The sequence below is a fragment of the Sus scrofa genome, chromosome 2, assembly GCF_054392235.1.
Source record: "Sus scrofa isolate SSC_HxYL_T2T_F1_AM1 chromosome 2, Sscrofa_HxYL_maternal_Yorkshire_Landrace_v2.0, whole genome shotgun sequence".
In the NCBI taxonomy this organism is placed as follows: domain Eukaryota; kingdom Metazoa; phylum Chordata; class Mammalia; order Artiodactyla; family Suidae; genus Sus; species Sus scrofa.
The window spans coordinates 41,781,177-41,797,999 of NC_139384.1; the positions used below are offsets into that span (position 1 = coordinate 41,781,177).

Genomic DNA, 16,823 nt, shown 5'->3' on the forward strand with positions numbered 1-16,823 from the left:
GAAGCATGAGTCATGATAAAAACTACTTTATCATTCTGCAGGGATTCAATGCAATGATGCATTTGAAGTGCTCAATATACAGCCTAGGACTCTTATCACATGATTTTAAAGAGTCTTTAATACGCTAATATTTACTGCGATTCTCCAAGAAAAAAACTGTATGTGTCATCTTCTCTCAAGTTTATTTCGTCACGTTAACATAATTTTTTTTTTTGTCTTTTTGCTATTTCTTGGGCCACTCCCACAGCATATGGAGGTTCCCAGGCTAGGGGTCAAATCGGAGCTGCAGCCACAGCAACGCGGGATCCGAGCCGTGTCTGCAACCTACACCACAGCTCATGGCAACGCCGGATCCTTAACCCACTGAGCAAGGGCAACCCACTGAACCCGCAACCTCATGGTTCCTAGTCGGATTAGTTAACCACTGCGCCACGATGGGAACTCCATCATAACTCTTATTTTACAAGATTATCTTGCAAACCCACTGGTCCTTGGATCCTACGTGGCATGTGCTAATCAGTGAGGTACATACTGAGTCAGGCTGGAATTCCCTCAATCTCAACATGTCCAACTCAACAAAACTATCATCGTGCACATGAATCAAAGCCAGAAATAAAAGATGAAAAGTGATATTTAAAGATAACACCATGGTCAAAAATCCTTAAGCACCCTTCTGCATCTTATTTCCAGTTCTTCAGATCTAGCCTTGTATTCTAGCTCTGCCACTTTCTATCTGTATAACCTTGGACATGCGACTAAGCCTCTCTGAATAACAGTTTCCTGATCTCCAAGTTGGGAAGAAAATACCTATCATGGTTGTAATGAGGCCCAGATGAGATAATGATGGTCAAATATGTAATACATTCTAGATAATCAACTTGGCCTCCCCTTTCTCAAGAGAAGTGCAAATTCAGTCACCATTGAAGAGGGGGGCAGGCCAACAACCCCAGTTTCTAGCCCAGTGTTCTTCTCTGAAGGATGTGGAAGACTAAGACACTAAGTGAATTCATTTGCTCTTTTAAAAAATACTGCATCATGTTTTGGAGTTCCTGTTGTGGCTCAGTGGTTAACGAATCTGACTAGGAACCATGAGGTTGTGGCTTCAATCCCTGGCCTTGCTCAGTGGGTTAAGGATCCAGCGTTGCTGTGAGCTGTGGTGTAGGTAGCAGACATGGCTTGGATTCCGCATTGCTGTGACTTTGGCGTGGGTTGGTGGCTACAGCTCCGATTCGACCCCTAGCCTGGGAACCTCCATATGCTGCAGGAGCAGCCCAAGCAATGGCAAAAAGACCAAAGGAAAAAAAAATACTACATCATGTTTCAAATGCTGGGAACAACTAGTATTCCCACCTTGGGTTGGTTTGATCAAGATAAAACTTATAGTTGCCAAATGAGACAGGTTGGGGGGTGGGGGGATGCACTGAGGGTTCGGGATGGAAATGCTGTAAAATTTGGTTGTGATGATTGTTGTACACCTATAAATGTAATAAAATTCATTAAGTAATTTAAATAATTAAAAAAAAAAGATAAAACACAAGACACTGAATATACAATGCCCAAAAAGAAGTCAATTATTCTATGTTCCCCAAGCTAAGGGCTGAGTCCCCAGAATCAAATCAGGACAGAATGAAAGAAGACAAACGAGCCAGGTATGGTTATTTTTCACCACCCCCTTTAAACTCATCATGCGCATCTACTACCTGTTGCTAAGAGCCAATCCTGCCAAACCAGTAATGACAATACAGCCCAGACTCTGAAGGAGAGTTATTCCAGGATTGTATTTTGTCCTACTTCCCAGTTAATCAGTAACACATCCCTCGGATTCTACAATTTCAGGAACTAAACCCTACCTTCCTTCCAAACTAAGACTTACCCCTGAGGTCAGCCTTAAACTCCTCATCAGACTCTCTCTGCCCAAATTCTGACTTGAGAAAGCATGTCCGCCAGAGCCATAGCAAAATGAAATGTCCTTGGGGTGATTTGTAGAAAACAATCTATCGCAGCTTCAGAAAGAAATCCTGCTTGGAAGGTGGGATGTGTGGAATCCATGGGCCTTTAACTAGTTCTTTCTCATTTGTCTTCATATTCCTTTCATCCTTTCTCAGTGAAGAGCCAACCAGGATTCCTGAACCAGTCACTCCTTTAACAAGCAACACAAAGGCTAGCACCTCAAAAAGCCACCACCTCAGCATGCCACTCTCCTGCTTTCCAACACCTCACCAGCACCCCAACCCCAGCAAAAGGGGGTCACCAGCTCCAGGGCCAGGAGGTATCCCCTGTGACTGCAGGGGGCCGACAGTCTCAAGTACTTTTCAGGAAACAAGCAGACCTTTAAGTTTATTTAGCTTCCTTCTTTAAAAAAGACAACAACAGGCATGGAGTTCCCATTGCGGCTTAGCAGGTTAAGAACCCCACCAGTATCCCTGAGGATGTGGATTTGATCCCTGGCCTCACTCAATGGGGTAAGGATCCACTGTTGCCACAAGCTGTGGTATAGGTTGCAGATGTGGCTGGGATCCAATGCTGCTGTGGTGTAAGCTGGCAGCTGTAGATCCCAATCAACCCCTAGCCTGGGAACGTCCATATGCTGCAGGTGCAGCCCTAAAAAGCAAAAACAAACAAACAAAAACCCCTCACAAACATAGGCATAAGAATTTCACTCTTCTAAATTTAATTTTTTTTGTTCTTAAAAGACAACCAACACGGGGCCTCACAGTGATAAAGAGACAATTGGGGAGCAAGGGACTACGGCCATCTGAACAAAGTGTGTCCTGCTTTTCATGAAAAGCTGGAAAGATGGATTTTTAGGCCAAGTCACCCATGTTTTTTAATGTCGACAATGATTTCTTGATTTTCGAAACGGCAAAAAATACCATGGGGACTATTGTAACGAGAGCCAAATAAAGCTCTTCCACAAGCCAGCTTTGGCCCGCCTTCTCAACCTTTAAGCCCAGGCTCATCAACAAGCCCTGCAAGGCTGCCCTTCTTGTGGAGCCCACCAACGTCAGCCCTCTACGCCATTCCTGCCCTCCAGGCCACATGCCAGCCCCCTGGCACTTCACTGTGCCTCACTCCACACACCACACTCATCTTCTTGGGAATGAGACCCTCCGCCTCTCAGGAAAGGCTGTTATTGACAAACCTCATTGTGGTTGCCTCCAGATGAAATAATAAATACTGTTTCAGACAGTGAACCACCAATTCACTCCCACCAGGCTCTGATTATCAGCAACCAATTCAACTCGGTGGTGGGGGGGCAATTTTTTTTTTTTTTAAGGTTATTTGCTCATTTGCTCTACAAAAAAATGTAACTGTTATCATTTTATAAATTACAAAATTATTTTGATTTCTAAGGAACAGTTCTCATGGATAGACAGACTTTCTTTGTATACAGCTGGTGCTTGGTAAGTGATGGGATCAAAAATGATAATGGTCCTGCACAAACATCACACTTCGTCATTTATGAGAAAAGGTCACCGCAGCTATTACCATTAGCTTCTCCTCATCTAGAGCCATGCCGCCTCCTCGTCCTCTATCCATAAAGCTCCATATATTCCAGCCCTCAGTCTATCCTCTTGAGTGCACCATGCTGGATTCTGCCACAGGACATTTCTACTTTCTCTCCTATACCTGAGATCCTCATCTTTCCAATTTTCTCATAGCTCGCTTGCTCTTAGAGTCAGTTCAAATACCTGTCTTCCTAGAGGCTTTTCCAGCCTCTTCTCCGCGGGCAGGTCACTCATCTCTGTTTTACTTCCTTCCATGACATTTATAGTCGGTTTTAATTGTGTCAGGATTTACCACTGCCCCACTAAAATGCCAGCTCCCCAAGGTCAGTCCTCTTGCATTTCCTCTTCGGCGCTGCAGAATTCCCCTGTGCTCCTGCCCACAGATTAGTGTTTGATAGATTAGTATCTGAGAATAATGCATGAATTTCCATTTGACAGATATGCAAACTGAAGCATAAAGGGGGGCCTGCCCAGGGTCCTCTGGATCTTCACTGAAAGAGTAGAGACTTGAGCCCATTTCCTCTGACTTCTGGCCCAGCATCCCTTCCATGTACCACTTTCATCAACGGTTTGACAGCTGGGAGTGCCGTCCAACCAGAACTCAGCCAGTCAGGAGTTAAATCTTTCAGTCTTGCCGAGGCTCAACTCTCCACAGAGCCTAAAGAGTGAATACCTATTACCCAGGCATGCAGGTTTTCAGTAATTCCAAAGGAAGTCAAAGATGACAGTTTAAGTTCTCTAGGAGAACTCCACTGAAATTAAATGATGTTATGCATAAATATTAATGAAATTGCAACTTTTTTTTTACTAAGAAAGTAAAGGTTAATGGCCACATTGGCTGATTTTCCCTTTCTCAAGCACTAAGCGATCCAAAATCTAATAAGCATACATACAAGTATGAGCAATTTGCCCAAACATTACACTCTCTTACTATGATACTTCCAGTCTTCCATTAAGGTCAAAAACCATCTGTACAGCTTCATTTCTTCCAACAAAGATTTAAATTTTATTTAATTAGTGTGTTCCTGAAAAAGCCTCCTCACTTTCCTAAACATGCAATCCTTCCATTCATTTATTTCCACCTGAAAATTACTGCTTTCTAATGCTCACCATGGCTTTTAAACTTTCCCTTGAAACCATGTCTACGCTCTGCTAGGCATAAAGATAAAAATGATGGAAATCCAGATTCCAGGTGTCCTGTCCCCTAGCCTTTAGCAGCATCTCTTAAGTGATGCATATTTACCTTTTAGCTTTTGTTTCCTTCTTCAAGAAGAAGCCTCCTTTCCAGGAGTAGGTGATCCCATTTCCCAAAGAATAGTTCCCATTTACTATTACCCTTTTCAGCTTTTCTACATTTTTGTTAATTTACTTGGCTAAAATCTTGAGTAAACCACATTCAAGGAACTGTATGCTATGTAACATGTAAGCACGAGGATTAAAAAAGTCACCACTTCATCAGGGCAGGAAACCTCCCAGTAGCTTAAGCCAGAACCCTGTACCTATCCCCCTCACCCCCACCATCATCCCACAGAGAACTACAACCAGTTCACTATACCTCCTAATTATCTAATTTCTCTCCACCTGCACTACTATTATCTGACCTGGTCCAGGACTCCATCCTCTTAACTAGAGTCTAGATTTCAGACAATGGCAGCAACTTCCTAACTGGCCTTCCGTCTCCAATTTTGCCTCCTCTGTGCCATTCTCCACTAAGCAGCCAGTGTGATTTTTCTAAAACACAAATCTAGTCATGCCACACTTGTCCTCAAAATCCCTTCCATGGCTTTTCATTGTTCTTGGGCTAAAGGCTAAGCCCCCATGCATTGCTTAGAAAGCCTCTTGTCTGACACTGCAGTTCACTTCTTCTCCTACCTTCTTCTCTACCAACGCTCTGCCCACTCCCCAACAACACGGGATTTTTCTTGAATTATTTTAATGTACCATGATGGCTCTCATCTCTCGCCCCTTCACTCACGCTGCATGTTCCATTCATCTTCTGGCTGATTTTTACTTTCTATTTTGCCTCTCAAGCGTAAGCCTCAGTGGGAAGACTCTCCAACTTCTTTTGGGAAAGTCAAAGTACCTTGCTCGGTGCTCCCTGAATTCCTCCTACTAACCACATTTTGTGGTGTTTCTTCAATTATCTCCATTCCTGTGTGCTTCACAATACAGCCCAGTATATAGCACCACACATGGGATTTGACAGTTTTGCATCAATGTATTTCCTCAATGTTGATGAGGGAGTTTACAAGCAACTCGTACAGAAATAAAAAGGACTGAAGCGCCAGTAATCAGAATAGGGTGAGGGAATTAATTGCATGAGATGGTAGAGAAGCAGGTGGTAAAGTCAGATTGATATGGTCTGAACTTTTGTGCCCCCTCCAAATATGCTGAAATCCTAAATCCTCAAAGATGAGTGTATAAGGAGGTAGGGACTCTGGGAGGCGATTAGGTCACCAGTGTGAAGTCCTCATGAACGGGCTAAATGCCCTTACGAAAGAGACACCAGTGAGCTCCCTGACCCCTCCCATCATGGGAGGACGCAGTGAGAAGGTGCTTGCTATGAGCAGGAAAAGGGTTCTCACCAGAATGCAACAAAGCTAGCCCCTTGATTTTGTACTTCCCAGCCCCCAGAACTGTGAGCAATAAAATTCTGTTGTTGACAGAAAAAAAAAGAAGAAGAGGAAGGGAAGTAACATTTGTTGAGTGTCTAGACACAGAAGATGTGTGAGGAACCACTTATCTAAGTGTTCCTATTGAATTCCTCCAATAACTCCATGACGTGCTAATCAGTAACTTCATTTTCCATGAAAGGATTCCGAGGCTGAGCTAAATTAAAAGCAACTGCAAAAGCTCAGATGTCTGATAACTGACAGAACCAGGAACTGAACCCAAGTCTACCCAGCATCAAAGCAGGAAGTTCTTTCTACCACAAGAACTCAGAAAACTGAAGAGTACCTTTTGAAATACAAATTTAAAAAAAAAAAAAAAAGGATATGCTTTCTTAGCAAGCCAAAAATGTCCTCTTCATCTCCTCACAGAAGTGTTCCACAGGAAGCTTTTTCTTAGACCCCTAGCTTTAAGCTTCCTAGCTAATTATGCCAAGATTTAATTTTATCTATGATTTAGGAATAAAATTGAAAAACAGAAGATTTACCATTATATCTCATAGAGTTGCATATACTGGCAGAATGTTCAATTAGATTTAATCTACGTTAATTAAGCTTTCCATTTTAACAAAGCTCTACATTAACAAACTCGAATCAGGAAAAATAAACATTACATCTGCCATGCTACTAAGACAGCTCAGCAAGACAGATTCATTTTGTTGCTCTCCCAACACGCACTATTGGTGCTGTAAAAAAATAAAGTAAAAATCCATCAGATTAGAAACATAAATTAGAATTAATAACAGAGTGCTCATTCCACTACATAGAAATCTATTTCTATGGCTATCTCTGGGTATATTTTCAATTGCCTTTATACTTAAGTTTTCCATTTCATTTTATCTACTCACTGAAGATATTCATGGGAACACAACTGGCTCAGTTACCTAGGGAATTTCTAGATATTGTCAGGCCAAGACGCTCACTCCTGGTTTAAGGAATCACCTCCCAAAGGATCCACCTCCAGTGCCAGGAACCCCACCAGGTGAGAGAGATGGCTGCATTTAACTAAAAGGAAACTCAGCCGCTGAGTGAACTCTTCTGCCTGAGACTAGCTGGAAGCCTAGCAGCGTCTGGAAACAGCGATTTCCCAAACAGTCGGTGCTATTTATCTGGATGGCAGCTTTGGAAAAGGCAGCGGGATGATGTCTTCCTGCAGTGCACATGATGTTTTGGGAGAGGGTGTTCCGATCCAGAATGTGCCCCCCACCTTGTGGGTCATCAGCCAAGGTGACTTTTGACTGGAAAGTGAAAGTTACCAGACGTTTGCCGTGATAGATACTATTTTCCCTGAGCCAGTGAGCACAGTGGCTGTTTGCCTAGCTGGCCATTCCTCAGCATCCTGTTTCCCTCGGGATCAAATCTCCACCTTAATATCGCCATCATGACTTTTTTCTTTTTCAAATCATGTGCCAAGAACTAGGTTAGACGTTAGACAGGTACTTCTAACCCTGTACAGAAGTCCCAAAGAATTGTTCCTTTCAGTCTCCAGATGCCAACACCTTTGCCCTTTAGACTGTCCTGCGCAGCCTCCCACACGTCATTCAAAATTTTCAATCTCTTATCTTACAGCATATATTTTGTCTTAAGTTAACAATAAACTGAGAAGTCACCCATTAGGTTGTTTTTAATATCGTCACTTTGACATTCTTAAATACGCCCCTAACTTGGATCCAAGAGAAACTGAAACTGAAATTAAGAACTTTATAAAAGTACAGAAAATTAAAACAGTGTATAGCAGTATTGATGGGCTGTATTCAAAGTGACCTCATAGGAAAATATAAAGTCTCCAGTGATTTTACTAGTAAACAGAAAATAATGAAAACAAATGAAATAAATATCCAAGAAGCTCGTAAAACTACCAGTGTAACCAAAAAAGAGCTAAGAAGCAGAAGGTCAATGAATTCAAACTGAAAAACAGTAGACTTGATCAATAAAACTTAAGAATGATTTCATTAAAAGGCCAATAAATTATACAGTCCATGATGAGCATGGCCAATAAAAAGAAAATACATATTTTTCACATTACAAATTAATGTAGATATAACCATAAATATAAAAATTTTATTAATTAAAAGAACATCCAGGAGTTCCTGCCATGGCTCATAGGAAATGAACCCAACCAGTGTCCATGAGGATGCGGGTTCAATCCTTGGGCTGCATCAGTGGGTTAAGGATCTGGTGTTGCCATAAGCTGCAGTGTAGGTCACAGATGTGGCCTGGATCCCACGTTGCTGTGGCTGTAGTGTACGTTGGCAGCTGCAGCTCTGATTCAACCCGAAGCCTGGGAACTTCCATATGCTGCAGGTGCAGCCCTGGGGGAAAAAAAAAAAAAAAAGAATATCCAACTACTTGCCCAGAAAAAGGGGAGGTCTCAATGAAATGTATTTCAACAAAATTGGTCCAAAGAAGAGTTAAAAATTAATTAAATAGAACACCACCATAAAAAAGATGAGAAGCGAACATTTTCAGTAATAAAAGATTTCCCAAGCCTCCCCAAATACAAATTATTAGCCCACACTACTTTCAGGCTAATTCTATCAGAAACATTCATAAAAGGGGTATTGCCTATATATTTAAACCAATCGAGAGTATAAAATTCAAAAAGCCTCAAACTAAATCACATACACAGGAAAACCTATTGCATCTCATCAATGACAGAAATATTTAAGTATTTGATGAGTTAGTGTAAAGTGTTTAGAACAATTCCTGACATTTATCAGTGCTTATTTATTACTATTATTTTTATTAATATTACTATCATTAATATGATACAAAAATCCTAAACATGAGTAAATATAAATTTAAGGATTTCAGAAATAGTTCAACATTATGAACTCTGTTGGTGTAGTTAATGTTAATAGATAAAAAGAAGAAACACATAATTATCTCAAAAGGTAACCTGAAGAAGGAGTTGAATAAAATGCAACCACCCTTCCCGATCTTTTGGCCTTTCAGTAAATCAAGAATAGAACTAAATTTCCTTTACATGATGACTATATGTGGACATGTGTGTGCATGTGCGTATAGACACACATAAATGTTATATACACATATAAAGATAGATATATTAAAAACTATCAGACATTATATTAAACACATATTAGATAAGGAACACATTAAAGACCAGATTGTCTGTTGTCTTCTTCCTACCTTAATGAGGACTTCAACTTGCCAGTTTCATAAGACAAGAAAAATGGATAGCTAGTAAATATATTGAAATTGTAAAACATAGGTAATATAAATACTGGGAGGAAAGAGACAAAATTTAACATTTTCTTGGGAGTTCCCATCATGGCTCAGCGGAAACGAATCTGACAAGTAACCATGAGGAGGTAGGTTCAATCCCTGGCCTCACTCAGTTAAAGATCCAACACTGCCATGAACTGTGGTGCAGGCCAGCAGCTACAGCTCTGATTCAACCCCTAGCCTGGAAACCTCCATATGCCGTGGTGTGGCCCTAAAAAGCAAAAAACAAACAAACAAACAAAAAAAAAAACCTGACATTTTCAAGTTACAAAATTTCATACTTAACAAATCAAGGGGGATCATCTAAAAAAAATAACAAAAATTTAAATGCTACACTATCAGCAAATAATTAGTTTAAAAATACACTTATTCCACATAGTATAAAAAATACAAAAAAGACCAAAGGCATCCAAAAAAAAAAAAACTACAAATAGAGCTCTCTCTCATGAATACAGATACAAAAATTAATGTACTAGCAAATCAAATCCAGGAATATAGAAAAAAGATTATACCACATGACTAAGTGGGATTTGTCCCAGAAATGCAAGCTTGGCATAATATCCAAAAATCAATTAGTATAATATACCACATCAATAGAACAGATAAAACTACATGATCATCTTCACAGATGCAGAAATAGCACTTGAAAAAAGTTAACACTCTTTCATGATTAAAAAAAAAAAAAGTCAGTAAACTAAGAAGAGAAGAGGACTTCCTCAACCTGATAAAAGCATACAGGAACAGAAGGGAACATCTCCAATCTGGTTAACACGTCTAAGAAAATCCACAACTGAGGGTGAAAAATTGAAAGCTTTCCTCCCTAATATCAGAAACAAGACAAGACTATCTGTTCCTATCACTTACATTCAACACTGAACTGGAAGTTCTACATAGGGCAATTAGGCAAGAAAATAAAAGATACTCAGTTTGGAGTGGATAGGCAATGGGATCCGGCTGTATAGCACAGGGAACTGTATCTAGTCACTTGTGATGGAACAGGATGGAGGATAATCTGAGAAAAAGATACACACACACACACACACACACACACACACACATATGTATGACTGGGTCACTCTGCTGTACAGCAAAAATTGAAAGAACACTGTAAATCAACCATAATTAAAAAAATAAAATGTTTAAAAACAGACATACTGTTAAGACAGAAATAAAACTAATTGCAAATGACCTAAGTAAAAATTTAAGAAACCCACTAAAAAATTATTAGAATAAATGAGATCAGCAAGGCTGAAGCATCTAAGATTAATATGCAAATATCAAATTGCATTTCTACAAAGTAGCAATGAGCAAACAGAAGTGAAATTAATAATTCCATTTACAATAGCATCAAAAAGAATGTTTAATCAACATCAGGGTACATGTATCTTTTCGGAGTATGGTTTTCTCTGGATTTACACTCAGGAGTGGGATTGTTGGATCATATGGTAATTTTATATATAGTTTTTTAAGAAACCTCCATACTGTCCTCCATAGTGGTTGCACCAGCTTACATTCCCACCAGCGGTATAGGAGGGTTCCCTTTTCTCCACACCCTCTTCACCACTTATTATTTGTAGCCTTTTTGATGCTGGCCATTCTGACTGGCATGAGGTGATACCTCATTGTTTGAAAAGACACATGCAGCCCAATTTCATTGCAGCACTATTTACAATAGCCAAGCCATTGAAGCAACCAAAAAATATCCACCAACAGAGAAATGGATTAAGAAGATAAGGTGCATATATACAATGGAATATTACTCAGCCATAAAAAAAAAATCATGAAATAATGCCATTTGCAGCAACATGGATGGAACGTAGAGATTACCATACTAATGAAGTCAGGCAGAGAAAGACAAATATTATATTAGATCACTACTATGTGGAATCTAATAGAAGTGGTGGAACAGACTTTACAAAAGAGAAATAGACTCAGATTTCAAAACCAAACTTATGTTTACCAAAGGGGAAACACTGTGGGGTGGGGAGATAAATTAGAAGGTTGAGATTGATACATATATACTACTATATATGGAATAGACAGGTAATGGAAGCTAATGTATAGCACAGGGAAATTTACTCAGTACTGTGTACTAACTTATATGGGAAAAGAATCTGAAAAGTAATGGATATATGTATAATTAATGTACTTCGCTGTATGCCTGAAATTAACACAGCTTGTAAGTCAATTATATTCCAATTACATTCCAATACAAAAATCTAAGAATATTTAATAATCATTTCTTAAAACAATTTAACAAAAGCCATGTAAAACTTATACTCTGAAACCACAAAACACTGCACAGCAATACCCTCCACGCTGATCTAGAGATTCACTGCAATTCCTTTGAAAGTCCAGTTGACATCTTTGCAGAAATTGAGAAGCTGGTCATAGTGCTCGGATGGAAATTCAAGGGGACTGAAATTGCCAAAGCAATTTTGGAAAAGAAGAAACCAAGTGGGAGGACTCACACTTAAATCAAGTTTAAAACTTACTACAAAGCCAAATAAATCAAAACAGCACTGGCATAGCAAAAAACATACATGTATCAATGGAACAGAATTGAGAGTCCAGAAATAAATCTTCACATTTAAGGTCAATTGATCTTTGACAAGGGTGTCAAGACAATCCATTGGTCTTCAACAAATAGTGCTAGAACAACTAGCTATCCACAAGCAAATAAAAAAATAAAAGAATTTAAAAAAAAAAAGAGGTTGGACTACTAAATTGCTACTGAATTACAGCAGAGCCCCATCATCTTCTATACCTGGGCAAATGACCATGCCAAATGTCTACAAGGCAATTTGCTTCTCTAGACACTTATCCTGGTAAATAATTAAGATTATAGATGGGGACAATTAAGATTATAGATGAGAACATCGTTTGTACTATAAAAAGCCTGATTTCTAAATATGTAGTACCATGTATTCCTATTTCTTGCATGCATATAGTCTCTTCAACTAGATGTTAATCTCCTAGAGCATGGAAACCAGATCTTTATTAGCCACAGCCAAATGCATTATAGATCCAGAGTTAATCCTTTATACCTTGCCTTGATTAGACTAAACAACATGAAGGCAAGCACCATAGAATCCAGGAGTGTTGGGGATTCTTGTTTTCTGTTTCCTTATACTTATTTTATGTCAAGACCTAAGCTTTTCCCATTACAATGAAAAATGGTCCATTCAATGATGCTCAGGTTCTATTAGAAACCTGCCAGGAAAGTAAGAGAAGGTGGCCTCTGATGACTTCATGTGGCAACACACAAGTTTTTTTCAAAACCTTTTTTAAAGTAAGATGTGGATTTTTTTTAGATTCCAAAAGAGAAACCCGGAAAATAATTTCAAAACTTAGGTTCAGGCAAGGAAAAGAAATACACATTTGTTGAGAGCTGTCCGCTTCACATGCACTGTTTTTGTTCATTTTTACAGCAGCCCTGAAAAGTATACTATCCCCCTTCACAGACAGGGAATTTGAGATTCCAAGACATTAAACAGCAGGTATGGCAAAGCTAGAAATACCACTCCAGCCTCCACTGGCCAACTCTGAAGCCTGTGCTCAGTAACATAGTTGCCATTCCACTTCCTCCTCACCTGCTTTGGGAACTTCTCTGCTTTCACTGAGAAGTATCTGAAAATGCTTGACATTCTATTCTTGGGCATTTGCATGGCCCTCATACTGAGGAGGACCTTACACCCAACCCCACAGAGCCAGTGGAGCAAGGACATGAAGTTGAAACTGGCTTGAAATCTCCACCCTTTGAGCAGCAAGAACCTGTGCTTTCTCCCAGCCTCCAGAACACTTGGACTGCTCACCAACACATACCCAGCTTGCTTTCTCCAGGCTGACCCAGAAGCTGCCAACCCGTTGTGCTTACAGCATTCCCAAAGGAAGGTCCATTACATCCCTTTGAGGCCGAGGGCAGATTTCACCATTGAAAACCGACAGAACTGGAGTTCCCGTCATGGCGCAGTGGTTAACGAATCCAACTAGGAACCATGAGGTTTCGAGTTCGATCCCTGGCCTTGCTCAGTGGGTTAAGGATGCGGCATTGCTGTGAGCTGTGGTGTAGCTCACATACACAGCTCGGATCCTGCGTTGCTGTGGCTCTGGTATAGGCTGGCGGCAACAGCTCTGATTCGACCCCAAGCCGGGGAACCTCCATATGCCGTGGTAGCGGCCCTAGAAAAGGCAAAAAGACAAAAACAAACAAACAAACAAACAAACAAACAAAAACAAACAGAACTATTGATCCTTACTTCTGCTGAAAATGTGCATGAACAGATCCTACTTCACTCCACCCCAACTCATCTGTTCTCTGCACCTCTCCTCCCACCAAAAAAACCTCTTATTTCTTTAATTTCTCCCCCTCTGACTGCCTACACTGTTCTATGCTTACTCCACCCTTCCCTCTCCCTTCCCTAAAGAATTCTTACCTGTTCGAGAGACACCTCTCTAGATGGTTTTTCCTTAACCACCAACTTAATGTACTAATTCAGTGAGCTTAACAGCTTTACACCTTTTTATGCCTCAGTTTACCTGTCTAGGTTGATATATCAAAAAGTAAAAGGAAGGTTCATCTGAACTCTGGTTCCCCAGAAGCAGACCCCGAGGTGAGAATCTGAGAACAAATGATTTCATAAGAAAGTGCTGGGGGGTGGGGGGGGGCGGTGATGGACAAGGAAGTCCCAGCCTCAGCCTGACGCCTGGGAGCTCTGGGGGATGAATGAAGCCTTGGAGCTTGTCTGGACTCCGGGCAAAGGCCAAGAAATCAGATTTCCACACTGCCACCCACAGTGGTCAATCCCTGGCTCCAGGCTGCCCAGAGAGGAAGTCAGCTCCTGACACTTCCGCTCTCAGTATAGCAAATTGCAGGGGCTAGAGAGGCTGAGGGCCAGTGCTCTCAGGAAAGCTGTTAGTTGCCAACCTTCTGAATCAAAGCCCATAGAAGCCAGGAGAAGGGCACACAGAACCTACACAAGAGATCTGAGGGGGTCAGGGGAGAGCACCACCATGGCTACTGCAAGGTCAAGGTAGGGCTGGCTTCATGGACATAGGACCAGGGCAGTTTACACAGGATCTTGCTGCGTGCTTGGTATTTAATGCTCTGCAGTCATCATCTTGAAATTCTTAATTTTATCATTGTGTATGTGTGTGTTTTTTTTAAGTGAAGTCCTGTGAGACAATGGAGCAAGCACTGGGCACATGGAGCTTCCATGCATGTGTAGCCTCACCCCCCACCACCTGCCACCTCCCTGGGACTGGTTCTCAGCCACTGGCTTGGCTGCTCCCTGGTGCCCATCTCCCACCTGCCCATCCCCACTCCCTGCCCAGCAACTGTTGCTACCCTCTGCTTGGGCAGTGACCATTATGTGGGCATTGGAAGGCCAGTGTTCTTTCACTGCTGCCATCCCCAGGGAGTGGCAAAGGGGCAGGATTGGGGATCCACATTTTTGTTTTAATTTTATTGGAGTATAGCTGACTTACAATGTTGTATTAGTTATTTTTCTTTTTACGGCCACACCTGAAGCCTATGGAAGGAAGTTCCTGGGCTAGGGGTCAAATCAGAGCTGTGGCCTCCACCACAGCTCACAGCAATGCAAGATCCAAGATGCATCTGCCACCTACACCACAGCTCACAGCAATGCAAGATCCTTAACCCACCTAGTGAGGCCAGGAATCAAACCTGCATCCTCAGACACTGTGTCAACCTGCTGAGCCATGATGGGAACTCCTGTATTAGTTATTTTGAAGTTAGCTACACACTGCCTAGTAACTCCAGTCTATTACTTCCCTATTAATAGCTCTTTCTTATTCTTTAAATTTTTGTGCTTTGCTTCCCACATTGCCAAACTCTGCCCTAAGTCTTAAATTTTGTTTCTTTGATTTCCCCACAAAAACTGGCACAGCACCTAGAATAGAGTAGATACTTCTTAAGTATCTCCAGCAGATTGATATAAAGTTGGAATTAAACTAAAATTGGCTGGAAAGTTCTAGTTCAAGATGGCAAAGTAAAAAGATCCTGAACTCACCTCCTCCAAAGGACACCCTGAGTCTGCAGCTACATACAGAACAACTTCCTCTGAAGACGACCTAAAAGCTGGCTGTGCACGTGGGGAAAATGAGGGGAAAAAGCTACATGGAAGCATATAGGAGAGGCTGGGGAATAATCTCACCATAAACCTCCACCCCAGCTCCCACCATCGGGGGGACCTCAAAACACAGTGCTTTTCCTTAAGAAGCAAGCAGTTTGAACCCCACATCAGGCACCCCAGTTCTTAAGACCTGCACCTAAGAGACAAGCCCCCCAAATACCTAGCTCTGAAAACAGAGGGGCTCCTGTCCACCACACCCACAGGGCTCTAAGGATCTGAAAAACAGCTCCCACGCTGGGACTCACCCACCTCAGGGCCCAGATCAGAGGCAACCTAGGGTGCTCAGACTTAAAGTGAAAGAAGCTCATTTGTGTATAGTAAAAGCATTGGCCTGAGGGGCAGGCATCTAATCTAACACACACATCCAGGAGCCTGCTGGAATATTCTCCAGGATGAGGACTGGCAGCCATGCCATCTCCTTGATCTCCTTCTGCAAACTCCAGAGGGCCAGTATCTCCCAGAAGGGAGCTTGTATACCATCCTGTGCCCAGGTTTTCCAGCTCCTGGATCCTATAGGACAGTCAGACAGACAGTCCTTGGCAGGCCACCACCCCTGGGGCACTGTGCAGAAAGCAGAATAGAATACACTCCCTGGAGTTCCCGTCATGGCGCAGTGGTTGGCGAATCTGACTGGGAACCATGAGGTTGCGGGTTTGGTCCCTGCCCTTGCTCAGTGGGTTAACGATCCGGCGTTGCCATGAGCTGTGGTGTAGGTTGCAGACGTGGCTTGGACCCCGCGTTGCTGTGGCTCTGGCGTAGGCCGGTGGCTGGCAGCTCCGATTCGACCCCTAGCCTGGGAACCTCCATGTGCCGTGGGAGTGGCCCAAAGAAATAGCAAAAAGACAAAAAAAAAAACAAAAAACAAAAAACAAAACACTCCCTGCCTCCCTGTGAAAGAGGCCAATTTGCTTGCCAGGGGCTTTGGCCTGGAGATCAGGCTTCCAGTTTGGCACTTATAGGGGCCAACAGAGAGACTCTTAGAGAGCAGAGGCTGGTGGACACAATCTCTCTGCTTGTCCTCTGCTAGGGTCACTAGTATCTCCAAGAAAGGAGCTTAGACACCTGTCTTCACTCATCTAATAAGCATCCCTTTGAATTCCCTAACACAGTGATCTTTCTCAAGCTTCAAACCCATATACAGTTTCCCACTATCTATGGGCACTTTAGTCCCAAATTTTCAACATGGCATCAAAGCTTTGAAATGTTTTGGCTTCCACCAACTTATTTAACACCACCCATCTCTG

At 41.8% G+C, this 16,823-nt stretch overlaps 1 protein-coding gene across 4 annotated transcripts in view; it reads right to left on the reverse strand.

Moving 5' to 3' along the window:
- Positions 1-16,823, reverse strand: part of NELL1 (neural EGFL like 1) — a 945,951-nt gene that overhangs the window by 825,287 nt on the left and 103,841 nt on the right. The gene's annotated exons all lie outside the window — the stretch shown is intronic.